The following is a 16,651-nucleotide window of genomic DNA, read 5'->3' on the forward strand; positions in this document are numbered from 1 at the left end:
CAGTCTATGGCTATATGACACGAGCTCATCATAGTTCTTATTTATTTCCTGATTGATTGTCATTAGGGAGAGCATGTCATGCACTTAGAGTCAGACAAGGGATGCTTAGCCCTAGAGTCTCCATGAACCTGGAGCTTCTCATCACAGAAGCAGGTCTTTGAGTGGCTGTTCTCCCCTGGGGTAACGCTGGGTGTATTTCAGAATTGATTTCTTATTTCTGATACCTCTCTTGGGGACTATCTCAGAAAGAGGCTTAATGAATACTTTTTTGGTCTGCATTTATTTGATGCATGACCTGATGACTTGCTCTGTCATTCCTTCTTGCCCCCCTTTCCTGATGATTATGAATGACATAACTAAATCAATAAAGAAGAGAACAGAGAAATAACTGTTTAACACTTCAGAGGTGATAGTGCAGTGCTGTCTAGAAATAGTTATATTCTCCTGAGATGATGCCTTTTTCCTTTTTCTTTTGTTACTCAGAGTGTTCACAGAGAGATTCTTTGCCACTAGGGGATAAAGAATGTAAAAAAAACATTTTGTTTGTTATTTTAAATTTCAAGGTATCTTTCAAAAGGTAACTACTAGAGAACAAAGCTCAGAAAAGGTTATTATAAATAGATTTATTCCCCCCTCACCATTGATGTATTTAGCTAGCCTTTCCTCACCTAGAATAGTAATGATCTGGAGAACATAGATCAGTAGTTGAATGCTCTCAGGAAGTGAAATCTATTTCTTTGGTTTGCAGCTCTCTCTGTGGCTCTCTGCTTCATATCTCTCGCTGGCTCTGGGCTCTCGTTTCCCTTATGTCTTCTCTCTCTGTCTGCCTGGTAGGCACCATCTGTGCATCTGCTTTCATACATGTAGTAATGGTAGAGATTTTTTGAGCAGCCCAGAGTCTAGCCACTATAGGAACCCTTCTCCCTTTGTTGGGGAAGCAGAGGCCTGGGCATGGCTTCCTTGCTTGGGGATCCTTGAGGTTCTTTGAGCAAGTTGTTTGCATAAGCCAACAGAAAGCAGGATACAGGAAGCCTGTATTTTTTTCTTAGCTGTTGTCCTAGCAACCTAGTATGGCAATGGCAGTTATACCTCTTGATATAGTTATCAGTCCTTGGTGAATAGAAAATGGAAAATTAGTTAATAGAAATGGACGTGGTGTGGCGGCGGCGGGTCCCGCGGCTCTGGCGTCGGGCGCCCTGGCCATCCCGGCGCCTGCGAGGGGAGCCGCCGCCACCTCGGGCCCGTGGGCGCCGCCGGGACGGCTGAGGGGCAGCCGGCCCCAGGCCACAGTGGTGAAGCAGCAGCCGCCGGCCCAGGAGCTGATCCAGCCGGTGAGCGAGCTGTCCCGGGCGGTGCGCACCAACATCCTGTGCACCGTGCGCGGCTGTGGCAAGATCCTGCCCAACAGCCCGGCGCTCAACATGCACCCAGTGAAGAGCCACCGACTGCAGGACGGCATAGTGAACCCAACAGTAAGAAAAGATCTGAAAACTCTACCGAAGTTCTACTGCTGTCCAATTGAAGGATGCCCTTGGGGCCCTGACAGACCCTTTTCTCAGTTTTCTCTTGTAAAACAGCACTTTATGAAGATGCACGCCGAGAAGAAGCACAAGTGCAGCAAGTGCAGCAACTCCTATGGCACAGAGTGGGACTTGAAGAGGCACGCGGAGGACTGCGGCAAGACCTTCCGGTGCACGTGCGGCTGCCCGTACGCCAGCAGGACGGCGCTGCAGTCCCACATCTACCGCACCGGCCACGAGATCCCCGCCGAGCACAGGGATCCACCAAATAAGAAAAGGAAAAGCCAGAAGCTGTCCAGCAAGAACCTGGACTCCCTGGTCAGTAAGCAGGCCCCTGGACCAGACGCTCAGGAGCTAGAAACTTCTGAAATGAAGCTTGTAGCCTCTTTTGAAGACACTTGCAGTTCTAACATCAGGAAACAGTCTCTGACAGCGCCTCCAAGGTACCCCCAAAAGTTGCTTCTACCCAAGCCCAAGGTAGCGTTGGTTAAACTGCCCGTGATGCAGTTCTCTCCGGTGCCCGTCTTTGTGCCTGCAGCAGACCCCTCGGCCCAGCCGGTGGTGGTGGGCGTGGACCACCAGGCAGCCACCGGAGCTGTGCACCTGCTTCCCCTGTCCATAGGAACCCTGGTTCTCGGGCTCGACTCTGAGGCGTGCTCCCTGAAGGAGAGCCTGCCTTTTCCCAAAATCGTCAGTCCTGTTGCTGTTGAGCCAGTCAGCACAGGTATTCAAGTGAACTTGGGCAAAAGTTCGTCTCCTCCTTTACAAGAACTCGGGAATACATGTCAAAAGAACAGCATTGCCTCCATCAACGTCCAGACAGACCTGTCCTACACCTCCCAGAACTTCCTGCCTTCTGCACAGTGGGTCCCGCCCGATTCCTCCGCGTCGTCTTGCTCCCAGACAGATCTGACATTCGGTTCTCAAGTGTCCCTGCCCGTTAGCGTCCACACGCAGACGCTGCTGCCCAGTTCCAAGGTCACATCATCTATAGCTGCGCAGACTGATGCCTTCCTTCATGCCTGTTTCCAGTCTGCCGGCATCTCCAGAGAGACCCAGACCAGTGGACTAGCAGCCTCTGCAGACACCCGCGTCCAGATGGACCAAGCTGTCATGTGCGGAGACCTTTTTGAGAGCGTCCATCCATCATACAGTGTTTCCACAGACAGCATGATGAGTGACAGTTTAGTAGCAGACACTGTAACTCATGGTTTGTTACCTCAGAGCCACCCAAAGACCTGCATCCCGAGATGGACAAGTCCGCACCAGTTCTGAACTTCAGTGCCCAGAACATGACTGATAATCAGACCCAAACCATGGATCTCCTTAGTGACCTGGAAACCATCCTGTCGAGTAACCTGCCTGCTCAGACCCTGGACAACCGGAGCCTCCTGTCTGATGCCAATCCTGGGCCCGACACACAGCTCCCACCTGGCCCGCCCCAGAATCCAGGAATCGATTTTGATATTGAAGAGTTTTTTTCTGCCACAAACATCCAAACGCAGACGGAAGAGAGTGAATTGAGCAGCATGAACCCCGAGCCAGTGTTAGAGTCACTAGATATTGAGACCCAAACTGACTTCTTACTTGCAGATCCCTCCTCTCAGGCCTACGGTTGTAGGGAAAATTCAAACTTCTTAGGACTTGAATTGTTTGATACACAAACGCAGACAGACTTGAACTTTTTTTTGGAGAGTAACTCTCACCTGCCTCTGGGGAGCATTCTGAAGCACTCCAGCTTCTCCATGAGCACCGATTCCTCCGACACAGAGACCCAAACCGAAGGCGTCTCCACTCTGAAGGGCTCGCCTGACCTGGAGAGCAAAGTGCAGCTCAACAGCACAGAAACTCAGACCATGACCTCGGCCTTCGAGACCCTGGGCAGCTTGTTCTTCACGAGCAACGAAACCCAGACGGCGATGGACGACTTCCTGCTGGCAGACTTGGCCTGGAACACCATGGAGGCCCAGCTCAGCTCCGTGGAGACCCAGACGTGTGTGGAACTGCACACTGTCACCAACTTCTGAGAGCAGGGTCCCCCCACGGGGCAGCACGCGAACAGGACGGTGGTTCTCGCTGTCGGAGGCTGTCAGTTCTGCAGTGGCTTAGTTTCTCTGTGGTATGTCTGCCTTTTTTGCTTGTAACCATGAGTTTGTGTATAAATGTGAGTGTATTATAAAAGTGTGAGATGCTGATCGAAAAAAAAAAAAAAGAAATGCACGTGGTTTGGGATTGTGGTGTTTGTAACCATGAAAATTGGCTCTTCTATCCATTGTGCTAGCTTATGTTGAGGGCATCGTCTCCAGCTATCTTAACTGTGGGCACATGGTCTTGCAAATCATCAGTAGCTGTGGCACTAATATAAGAAGGCACTTTCTACACTGTGAGAGATGGTAGTGGAGAGAGGGTGAAGAGACAATGGCAGATGATGAAGAGACTGTGGCACTGCTATGAAGAGACTGTGGCAAGATGTAACCAGAGAAACCCTGGAGATGGAGCCACAGTTAAAGATTTTGCTTGCTGGATGATTGAAGGAAAAGCTTATTTGTAACTGCTCTGAGATAAAGTTTGCTGGATAATTTAAGAAACTGGAGGTGTGTTTGTGCTACTGAACCTGGACTTTCACTAATTAAGAAATTGTCCCTTGTTAAATTGGCTTGGGCCTGCTGGACAAAACCTTGTGATATCACTTGTGTGATATTCTTTGCTTCCCCTCCTCTCTAACTTAATAACTCCAAAATCGTGAGTTAAGTCTGTGAGTCAAGTTGCAATGAACATTGAACCTGACCTGACTTCATCCTCCAGTCACTTAGGTGTTGAAAGATCTTTTGTGATTAGAATGACTTGAGTTCTTTGCAGCATTTGTCATCCTCTATGGCTTATCAGTGGCCTCCCTCTAACCAGATGAGAATTCTGAGAGGAGAAAGTTGAGATCTTTGTAGGATCAATATCTGACCAGGAAAAAGAAGCTCAATATGAGTGAATAAATGAATGAGTGGTGAATGCATTCTTTAAGAACCTTAATTATGCTTATACATCTAGTTGAAGTGCTTGCCATAGTAAGAGGCAGAGCTAAGACTGTGTCTCTTTTTAATCAGTCATGCATATGAGAGTGGAGTTGGAGTACTCACATCAGCTCCCTGGATTTAAAATTTCACGGTGTGCAGCTACACCACTGAACACCATGTTTGCAAGGTAGAGAAAAAAGAATCTCTCATGTACAGAAGCTGATTGTTTATGAAGAGCATCTGCCCTTACTGCCTCCACCAGCCTGAAGTTCGTCAGTTGTTTGTCTTTGGGGGAAGGAATGCCATTTAGTATTCCTTATTTTTTTTCTGTTTCTCGTCCAAGTAGAATATGTGAAGTATATTAAAATAATGGATGCTAATATTGTCATTAGGGAGCTTTGGTGGTTTAGTGGTAAGGGGTTGCTCTGCCAACCCAAAAGAACACAGTTCAAATCCACCAGCTGCTCTGTGGGAGAAAGATGGACAGTTTCCTCCTGTGTGATTCACTGCCTCTGAAGACCTTCAGGATGTTGGAGCTGACTTGATGGTACACCACACAATGTCACAATATGTCTATTATATCTAATGACTGCATAAATCCCAAGTTCTTTCCAGGGTGCTAATTTATATGAGTTTTACATCAGTTGAAATGCACAGGGGGAGTAACCCACAATCACATAGCCACCTGTCATGCTAACACCATCCAGACCTATAAATTCTTACTACAGATCTTTGTCTTTCTCCATATCTTTGTCTTCCATTACGTAGTTTGTTTCAATATTAGTCAAGGTATTGGCTAGAATAGGCTTTAAAGTCCCTGATGGATGGCAGTAATCTTAAGATAACTTTAAATCTTTGTAAACCTTTATTGAACAATCCCCTGGAGGAACTACCCTGATTTCTACAGAGAACAACAGTTTTCTTAGTTTCTCTTTCTCCTCTGTGATAAGCAGGAAAGAAATCAGTGGGCAGAACTGTACCACCCTGCTCCTCCACTACTTGGTGAAAATTTCCCAGGTGGTAAAGATAAGAAGAAATCATATACAGTTTCTTCCATATTTGTGTGTTTGTGTGTGTGATGTGTTAAATTATGCCCTTCCCCTGCCCAGCCCCAAATGCATCAACTTTGCTATGTTGGCCTGATTCTCAGTAGATTGGTGGGTAATGTAATGATGTAATTTGGCAATTACATAATGATGTGATCTTCCCATTTAATAAAATATGATGTGATCAATCAATTACTTGTAAGGGGATTAGTGTGGGATATGATACCCTTATTCAAGTCACAATCCTGATGCAGTGTAAGGCAGGTATTCCATCCACTTCCCAAACAACATGCCTCTATGAACTTTGAGAAACGACGATAGTTATAGAAAACTTCAGGTCTTTTGTTCCTAGGGTTGTTATGAGTTGTGCTTAACTCTACGGCAATCAACAACAACATGGCCGGAATTATCTTATCCTCCGAGAAGTAAAAGAAGAGAGAAGCAAACATAGAAAGGACCTTACTGCCTCTAAGAAAGAAGGGCTGTGTGCAGAGCACATCCTTTGGGTGTCTGTGTTGAGAACCTCCTAGACTCAGGATAAGATTGATATCAGGACACATGAAGATCACAAAGGAACACTGGTCCCACAGATGTGAGAAGAGATAAGAACTTCCCAGCAGAGTCAAGAGAGAAAGCCTTCATGCTGTCACCATGAGTGTGCACATCTAATCTCCTAATCTGTGAGAAAAGAAACATTTCTATTTGTTAAAGCTACTCACTTGAGATGTTATAAATAGCTCTAGGTAACTGATGTGGCTTGTAAGAACTTTTAAGTTCTTTATAACTTAAGTAGCACCATTGCAAGGCCACACATTTCACACATTGCAGTGTCATTTTGTTTGATGGTCATTGTGGTGGTTTTGCTTATGGAGTTCTAGTGGTTAAGAAGGAACATTGTAATCCCAAAGGCATGTAGTTCAGATCCACCAGCTTTTCTATGGGAAAGTGATGGGTAGTTTCTTCTAATACAGTTTAGTGCCTCTGAACCCAGTGGAGGGTCATTTATGGTCTGACTTTACAGCCCATAACAATAATAATAACAACAACGTGATGGCTTTGGAGAAAGGTTGTACAATCTGGAGACTGAGTTACAGAGCCCTTAGTGCAGTTATTCGAACAGAACAAAGGGATAATGCATCTTTTAAAATCAGGAGAAATGTGTGTCAGGGTTGCAGTCTCTTACTAGCCTTACTCAGTCTATATTCTGAATTAATAATTTGAGAAGCTGTACTCAATGAAGAAATACATAGCATCAGGATTGGAGGAAGACTTATTAAAGCCTGCAATGCACTGATGAAATTACTGTAGAAAGTGAAGAGGCCTTCAAGCAATTACTGATGAAAATCACACACTACAGCCTTCAATATGACTTATACTTCAACATAAACCGAAATCTGCAAAATAAATAACAACATTTTGATAAAATGAGGAAAGATCCATAGCCCATGCCCGTGAAGCAGCAGTAAAGAAGACAAATTATGTTGTTAATATTGTCCACATCTGCTACATACAACCTCTATAAAGTATTAAAAAAATAATTTTGAAGTTTAAGATACACTGACCCAAGTCATAATTTTAGTATTTTAAGTTTCCTGCCTCATAGGTATGCTCAATCTATATGCTTAGCAAATTATCCAAGAAGCTGGACTCTGAAGAGGAATGTGGCATCAGGATTGGAGGGAGACTCATCAATAACCTGCATTATGCAGATGACACAACCTTACTTGCTGAAAGTGAGAAAGACTTGAAGCACTTGTTGCAGAAGATCAAGGAATGCAGCTTTCAGTATGGATTGCATCTCAGTGTCAGGAAAACAAAAATTCTTACCACTGGACCAATGGGCAGTGTTGTGATGGAGAGATTTAAGCTGTCAGCAGCTTCATCTTGCTTGGATACACAATTTATACCCTTGGTATTTACACCCTTGGTAACAGCAGTCAGGAAATAATGATACACATTGCCCTGGGAAAATTTGCAGTTAAGAACCTGTCCAAATTATTGAGGAGTAGTGATGTCAGTTTAAGGATTAAGGTACATCTTAGTCAAGCCATAGTCTTTCCAATTATTAGCCATGCATCCAAGACCTGGACAGTGAATAAGGATGACAGAATAAGAATTGATGCTTTTGAGCCTGATTCAGGCCATGATCTTCACAATTGCTTGCTCTGTATCAGAGAGTGGACAATGACTAAGGCTGATAGAAGAATGGAAGCTTTGAATTGTTCCAGGGAAGCATATTGAACATACCATGGAGAACAAACAAATTTGTCCTTGAGAGAGTTAAACCAGGCTGCTCCTTGGAGATAAGGATTTTGAAGCTCCCTCTCACATACCTTGCAGGTTGCCAGGAGTGACCAGTCCTTGGAGAAGGACTAATGCTTGGAAGGGTAGCAGGGGGCAGCCAACACAAGAGAGGAAGATCCCTGAATGAGATGAACTGACTCAGTGACTGGGATAATGGAGATAGGTGTGTTGGAGACAATGAAATTGACTCAAGATATAGCAGGATTCAGAGTTGCTGTCATAGAGGTGCTATGAGTCACAAGCATAGCAAAAAACAAGGTATTTAACAAATACCAATTCTAACTCAGCAGGTGATGAAATACTGTAATACAGTTCCTGCCAATGGAATGCTTGCTCTTTCAAAGTTAGAGAATTCTTCACTCCTGCCATATGGGTGGGTGGGTTTTTGTTGTTAATTTTTTTTTTTTAAAGGAGCTCTCATGGCTCGGTATTTAAGGAGTTGTCCTGCCAATCCAAATGCACAAGGTTCAAATTTACCAGTTCCTTTGTGGAGAAAAAGATGGGTAATCTCCTCCTGTTCAGTTTCCAACCTCAGAAAAACTACTAGAGAGTCAACTGTGAGTCAGTTCCGACTTGACAGTACCTGACAACCACCACGGCCATACCTGTCCTCTGTTTCCTCCTTTCTTGATGCGTTTTATTTCTTCTCATCACTGTAGCTTTATCTACATTTTATATTTGTTTTTGAAATTGTTTCCCAAGAACAAGTTCAGATTCTAGAAATAGTATAAGAAATACTATTTTAAAATAATCCTTTAGGTTTGTTTAGGAAACCTTTCTGTTGAGACTTCATTTCAGATCATTCCCACAGAGTGCCCTTGTAATGAAGTGATGTTTATGTATACAGGCCTAAATTTGATTTGCTTCTGTCACTTGGAAATGTAAATCATATCCATAACTCACTCATGAATAGACAAGACTTCTGATCTAGCTTTATTCTGTGACATATAGGAAAATGATACTTCGTTGGAGCACTTCAATTTAGTTAATATCCTTTTAAAATTCTGCTTCAATTTGCTAGGCCATTCTAGAAACATGAGCTTATGGAAAACTGAACATTGAGATATTCTATGCACCTCTATATGATTTCTATGAGGAAAAGTTTCCTTCAGTCCTTCTTTTTTTGTCATTTCTTCTGTTTGTACTACATGTTAAAGTTTAAGTTAAACACGCCTCTTTTCTGTAAATATGGTTTATTGCCCACCCAGATGTTTTTTTCCTCTGTTCATTGTCAGCCCGGCCTCTCGATAGGGTCCTTGGCAGCCATGATAGCAGGATCATTTTGTGCGATAGATTGAACTGTAAAACCGGGATTGATTATTGACCTTCCCATTTGTTAATACATATTCATTTTGCTAACCATAAATCAGACTGCTGATAACTGCATTCAAATTTCATTCTTTCCTGTTGCCTTGATAGCATCTCAGCTGCTCTGTAATAATACTGATGAGTCTTTTAGGTGCAGAAATGAAGATTCAGACAACAATCTGAAAATAAAGAAGAGAGTTTACATAGAAAGGTTTTTGTTGTTATTATGTGCCATTTAGTCAATTGCAACTCATAGCAACCCTATGCACAATTGCTCAGAATCTCATCCTTTCCTGAGCTAGTCTCACTGTCTCCAACATACCTGCCCCCGTTAACCCCAGTTCTGTGTTACTACATTTCATCCTGGGTCTTCCTCTCCTGCGATGTCCTTCCACCCTCCCAACCTTGTTGTCCTTCTCCAAGGACTGAGACCTTTTGGCAACATGTTCACAGTATAAGAGTCGGACCTTCAAAATCCTTGCCTACAAGGAACAGCCTTGTTTCATCCTCTCCAGGACAGACCTATTTGTTCTCTTGGCAACCTATGATGTGTTCAATGCTCTTCTTCAGCACCACAACACAAAGGCACCAATTCTTCTGGCATCCTTGGTCATTGTTCAAGTTCTCTGATGCATAGCAAGTAACTGTGAAGGCCATGGCCTGGATCGGATGCACCTTAGTCCCTAGATTGACATTGTTGCTCTTCAGCACTCTGACAGCAGATCCCTGACTGCAGATTTCCCTAGTGCAATTTGTCTTTTGATTCCTAGCTGCTGGTGCCATGAGTGTTGACTATAAAACTGAGCAAGCTGAAATTATGAACGATCACTTCTCCATCTATCATGGGGCTGCTAGTTGGCCCAGTGGTGAGAATCTTTGTTTTCTTGAAGTTGAGCTTCAATCCATGTTGAAGACTGCAGTTCTTGACCTTCTGCAGCAGGAGCTTTGGGTTCTCCTCAGTTTTAGCAAGCAAGGTTGTGTCGTTTGCATAACACAAGTTGCTGATGAATCTTCCTCCAGTTCTAATGCCACATGCCTCGTCATAAAGCCCATCCTCCCAAATGATCTTTTCTGCATTTAGATTGAAAAGGTATGCAGACAGGACACATCCTTGACACACCCCTTTCCTGATTTTGAACCATGCAGTGTTTCCTTGCTCTGTTCTGTTGATTGCTTCCTGGTCCAAATACAGGTTTCTCATGAGCACGATCAATTGTTCTGGCATTCACCTTCTTCTCAAGGTTAGCCACAATTTGTTGTGATCCATACAGTTAAATGCCCTAGTGCACCCTTATTTTATAGTAGTGAAAACTTCTAGGTAATCACATATACACATACATAGCTAAAGATCCAGCTAAGTAAATTATGAGACCTTGTTCCCTAATTTTATAAATTTATTAAAATTAAAATTTCTCAGGAGTTTGCGTTAGAATGGGAAACATACCAAACTACACGTGCTTCCATTGAAGTGGAATGGGGTAGGACCTGGATGTTTGGAGTCAGAGATCCCGGTCTAAACTTCCCCATTATTTTTTTTATTATTATTTAATACATATATTGATCTATTTGCGACACACAGAAAATTCTGTTTCTGACTGGAATCGTGTATGGAGATAGAAGCTGTCAGAGAGGACAGCCTCCATCTTTTGATGATCTGCTCCTGGCGTTTTTCGCTGGCCTTCTCCTTTCTCTTGGCCAAAAGCTTAGTGCACTCTACAGCTGCTTGTTACTCTTCTTAGTGCGCTGTTTCTTCAGTGACATGAATGCACTGGCTCTTGGGCTGCAGGACACATGGAGTAACAAGATGCTGAACTTGGGCCCTGTGGTCCTGGATTTCTTGCCTGCTTTGTTCAGTGGCTTTCTCACAACACACTGACTTCCCTTTCTTACTGTTCCTCATAAAACATACCTCTCAAGCTTACTAGATCCAGGCTAAGTCAGACTTTTCTTTTATAGAATCATTATATGGAGTCCAGTGTATGGTCTAGAGTAATGCAACAAGTAAACCTTCAATTATTAATAAAAATGACATTATCAGTAATACATATTTAATACATTTTACCACTCTCGTAGCACATGTACTATGTATTATTTCTGCACGTGTTGTTTGGTCCTAAATGGCACTTCCAGACCAGCAGCCCCTGTCAGGTCACATAACTGCTCTACATCCTGTTTGCTTTGCTTCAGTGAAGTCGAACTCCTCAGTATGGGTTTGTGTTGAGGACTCAGGGACGTGCCCTATAAAAAGTGCTTAGAATCAGCATTTAATTTCTGATGAACATTAGCTGCTCATAAATATTATGCATTTAACATTTAAAATATGTGCACTTATGACTTTTCTTTCAGAAGAATAGAAAAATTGCAGCAAATATGAGGAGGTGTATGGGCTGTGACTCAGTGTGTGCAGAGGCACACAGTTCGAATCCACCAACTGCTCTGCAAGACATAAATGGGCAGTCTCCTCCTATGCCGTGTACAGCCTCTAAAAGTCTGCTTGGAGGGGCAGCTATGATTTGGTTTCAACTTGAGGACACATAACAACAACAGCAACTAGCTATATTTAATTTCTTTGAAATAATAAAACACTTAAATATAAAGTAGTATGGACTTGAAATGAGTGGCAAAAAAAATAAGGTTCCTCTGGACATTTCTCATCTGGAGCATGAATGCTGGATTAGCACTCTGATAAAACACTGATAAGCTTTAGTCTCTGGAAATGTAGACTGTCTTAGTTCCTTGGCTTTCTCATTTCTTTAAATATTTTGTCAAATTGTTAGGCCTGGTCTCTACCAGAAAAATATTTTTAATTTGTGGTTAATGGATTAAATAACACAGATAAAGGACAAAGATACATTTTTAATTTTCCATCTTTTTCCCCTTCATATTTCCTCTTTTGCCAAAATCAGGACTGTTGTGTGTTTGGAAGACTTATGATGTCTGCTGTGGGTGTGCTGCCTTCGAATTTTCCATTTAGAGGTTGATGTAAAATCCCTTTTAAGGAACGGGAATAGAACTGAGAAGTAGAAGACTTCTCCATATTTTGAGTGATACAAAACAATCCAAATCCAATCTGTTCTCACTGATGCTCTTCAATTCTTAAGTCAGAACAAGTGTGAGAGGGAGGCTTGAAAACTTGCTTCCATTTGTTGTTGTTGTTGTTATGTATCATTGAGTCCCTTGCAACTCATAGCTACCCTATGTACAATAGGCATGAAACCTACTCTATCCTGTGTCTTATCTCTGACATATCTACCCTCATTACCCCAGGGACTGAATCAATCCATCTCATTGAGGGTCTTCCTCTCCTGCGCTGTCTCTCCACCCTCCCAAGCATGACATCCCTCTCCAAGGACTGATCCTGCCTTGAAACATGTCCAAAGTACGTCAGACAAGCCTAAGAATCCTTGCCTCCAAGGAGCATTCCGGCTTCATCTTCTCTAGGACAAAGCTGTTTGTTCTCCTAGCAGTCCACGATATATTCAATACTCTTCTCCAGCACCACAGCTTCTGTTTATAAAAAATTCTTTTGTTTGAGTGAAGGTTTACAAATTATGTTGGTCTTTCTTACTCTAATTCATTTTATAGCATTAATTTCCACTGATTAATGTGATTAATTAATGAATTACGCTTCTAACTTGGTGGCCTAATGGATAAGGTGTTGTATTGCCAATCCAAAGGCAGGCAGTTTGAATCTACAGCTACTCTGCAAGAGAAAGAAGGGGAGTATACTCCTGGGCAAAGTCTAGCTAGCATCTGAAAACCCGCCGGAGGGTCAGCTATGAATTTATTCCAATTTAATAGCATACCAACGATCAACAATTTATTGTGTCTGCCTTCACCAACTTCTGTATTTCTTAATTTTTATCCCCCTCTCCCTCCCTTCCCATCCATTTACCTTCCCTACTGTCTCATCTTTGTTTTAAAGTAATTGTTAACCATTTAATTGTATCCACGTGCTATGGAAACTCTATGAACTTTGATAAATGTCCATAATTGTAGAGGGGCTTCACGCCTTCTGTTCATAGGGTTGCTGTGACTTGGCCTTGACTCAAAGACAACAACAATAGTATCTAATTTTACATATAGTCTTAATTAAATTTAATAGTTGTTGTTGTTGTTGTTCTGTGCTGTGGAGTCGCTTGTAACTCATAGCGACCCTATGTACAACAGCCCTAAACCATGCTCTATGTTGTGCCAATCACACTGCCTCTGACACAACCATCCCGATTACCCCAGTCACTGAATCAATCCACCTCATAGAGGGTCTTCCCCTCTAGCGTTGTCCCTCTATTCTCCCAACTATGATGTCCCTCTCCAAGGACCTGTCCCTCCTTACAACATGTCCAAAGTGTGTTAGATGAAGCCCCAGAATCCTTGCCTCCAAGGAGCAGCATGGCTTAACCCTCTCCAGGATGAATCTGTTTGCTTTCTTGGCAGTCCATGGAAGATTCAATACTCTTCTCCAGCACCACAGCTCAAAGGCATCAATTCTCCTTCTGTCCTTCCTAGTCATTGTCCAACTCTCTGATGCATTACAAGTGATTGCAAAGACCATAGTCTGTATCAGACGCACCTTAGTCTCGAGAGTGACACCATTGCTCTTCAGTATCCTGAAGAGGTCCCTAACAGCAGATTTCTCCCTCATAATACATTTTTTTATTTCCTGACTACTGGTGCCAAGAGTGTTGACCGTGGAAAGTTGTTAACAATCTCAATCTCTTCACCATCCATCCTGATGCTACCAATTGGTCCAGCAGTGAGAATCTTTGTCTCCGTGACATTGAGCCTCAATCCATACTGAAGGCTGTAGTCCTTGACCCTCTGCAGCAAGCGCTGCCAGTCCTCCTCAGTTTCAGCAAGCAGGGTTGTGTGTCATCTGCATAATGCAGATTGTTACTAGATCTTCCACCAATCCTGATGCCACACTTCTCCTCAGAGCCCAGCCTCCTGGATAATCTATTCTGCATACAAGTTGAAAAGGTATGGAGACAGGACACATCCCTGGCATACGCCCTTCCCTATTTTGAACCATGCAGTGTTTCCTTGGTCTGTTCTGACAACTGCGTCTTGGTCCAAGTACAGGTTTTGCATTAGAATGATCAAGTGTTCTAGGATTCCCATTCTTCTCAGGGTCAGCCACAGTTCGTTATGATCCACACAGTCAAACGCCTTTGCATAATCAATGAAACACAGATAGACATTCTTCTGGTATTCCCTGCTTTTGGCTAAGATCCATCTAACATCAGCTATAATACCTCTAGTACCACGACCCCTTCTAAACCCAGCCTGGACTTCTGGCAGTTCTCTGCTGATGTGCTGTTCCAGTCATTTTTGGAAAATCTTCAGTAGACTCTTGCTTGCATGTGAAATCAATGATATTGTTCTAGAGTTTCCACACTCTTTTGGGTCACCCTTCTTTGGAATGGGAACAAATATAGATCTCTTCCAGTCAGTTGGCCAAGTAGTTGTTCTCCAGATTTCTTGGCACAACTTGGTGAGCACGTCCAGGGCAGCATCTGTTAGCTGAAATATGTCAATTGGTATACCATCTATTCCGGGGGCCTTATTATTTGCTATTTCCGTCAAAGCAATTTGGACCTCTGCCTTCATCACCATAGGCTCTTGCTCATATGTTATTTCATTAAATTCTTCTGTGCCTGCCAATTCCTTTTGATACAGTGACTCAGTATATTCTTTCCATCTTCTTTTAATACTTCTGGATCATTTAATATTCTGCCTAAAGCATCCTTGATTATAGCAACTTGAGGTTTGAATTTGTTCTTCAGTTCCTTGAGCTTAAGAAATGCTGAGCGAGTTGGGCCCTTTTGATTTTCCAACTCCAGCTCCTTGCACATTTCATTGTAATATTTTGCTTTGTCATCCTGTGCTACCTTTTGGAATCTTCTATTCAGCTCTTTAGTATCTTGAATTCTCCCTTGTGCTTTGGCTTTTCTGCACTCCAGTGCAATCTTCAGAGTTTCTTCTGACATCCATTTTGGTCTTTTTTTTCCTCTTCAGTCTTTGCAATGACTGTTTGCACTCTTCCTGGATGATACATTTGACATCTTCCCACAACTCATTAGACCTTCTCTCATTAGTGTTCAAGATCTGTCCCTGAGATGGTTCTGAAATTCAGGTGGGATGAACTCAAAGTCATATTTTGGTTCCTGTGAATTCGATTTAATTTTCCTGAGCTTCAGCTTGAACTTGCATATGAGCAGTTGGTGGTCTTTTCCACAGTCAGCTCCAAGTTTGATTAGCACTATCCCCCAACCCCCTTTGACTTGTAAGTTAAAGTGGGAGAAATAGGAATATGGCTAAAAAGGTAGATTCTAGAGGACTAAGATGTGTGTTTTCTTTTGTTTATTTCAGCAAACATTAGGTTAACAGTGCAATCGCTAGAGACTTCTTAGTGAGTGGTCTAACAAAACCAGTTCTCTGCTGTCGAGGTGATTCAGACTCATAGCGACCCTATAAGATGCAGTAGAAATGTTGCATCAGTTTTCTGAGGCTATAAATCTTAACAGGTCCAGAATACCTCATTGTTTTCCTTTGTAGTAGCTGGTGGTTTTTCCAAGCATGTAAATTGCATGGGAGAAGATTGTTCCGCTTTCTTTGACAGAACAGCTGGTGGATTTGAACAGCCTGCTTTTGGGTTTGATAGCACAACCACTTACCCACGAGGCCATCAGAGCTCACTTGAGAGTCCAGGAGAGGGCATCATCTGGTTTGAAGAAGGTGGTATGTTTCAGATAGAGACAGTCCACAGGGTGAAAATTACAGGGGCAGTTTAGCAGGGATTGAAAATACATCCATTTAAATGAGATAAGATTTGGGAAATGGGGTCTGGGCATATAAACTGAAGTGGATGGAAGCCCTGGACCTTCAGCAAAAGAATTTTGTTCTAATTGCTCACACATTTCAAAACGCCATGTGCTTTAAAAGTGAGCTCTATGCAGAATTATAAAGCAGTGAAGGACACAGTGTCTGGCTTATTTGGGTGGATTGTTTCCTTTCAAGAGGTCTGCTTTCCCCAGGTCTTTGCTCACTGCCCTCTCTGAGCAGAGCCAGAGTTTTGGATCAGTCCACAACACACTCACCCTTCTCAGAATTTCCTGTTATTTCCATCAGTATCATCTCTACTAAAGTGATAATTTACATGAAATGTCCCAAAACATAGGATTCTAAGACTGTATTAGATTTGTAAAGCTACTTTCATAGTGGTGGCTAATGGGGAAACAAATCTTTGTGACGCTCTGTTATACTCAGGGATGACATTTGAGATGTTTGTGCCAGAGAAGAGTAACAGGCTTGGAAAGGTAGAAGGTCAGTGAGGGAGAAGAAGACCATCAGTGCAGTGGAGCGATAACAGCTAGTGTAGCAACAGGCTAAAGTGTGTCAGCAATGGTGAGGACGGCGCAGGATAGGACACAGTTCAGACCTGTTGTAGGCTGGGCTCTATGAG

At 43.0% G+C, this 16,651-nt stretch overlaps 1 pseudogene; it reads left to right on the forward strand.

Moving 5' to 3' along the window:
- The first annotated feature begins 1,166 nt into the window (after positions 1-1,166).
- On the forward strand, positions 1,167-3,547 carry LOC102854508 (annotated as a pseudogene).
- Positions 3,548-16,651: the final 13,104 nt, after the last annotated feature.

Source organism: Elephantulus edwardii, unplaced genomic scaffold, assembly GCF_000299155.1.
Source record: "Elephantulus edwardii isolate Elephantulus edwardi_28Jun2011 unplaced genomic scaffold, EleEdw1.0 scaffold00263, whole genome shotgun sequence".
Lineage (NCBI taxonomy): Eukaryota > Metazoa > Chordata > Mammalia > Macroscelidea > Macroscelididae > Elephantulus > Elephantulus edwardii.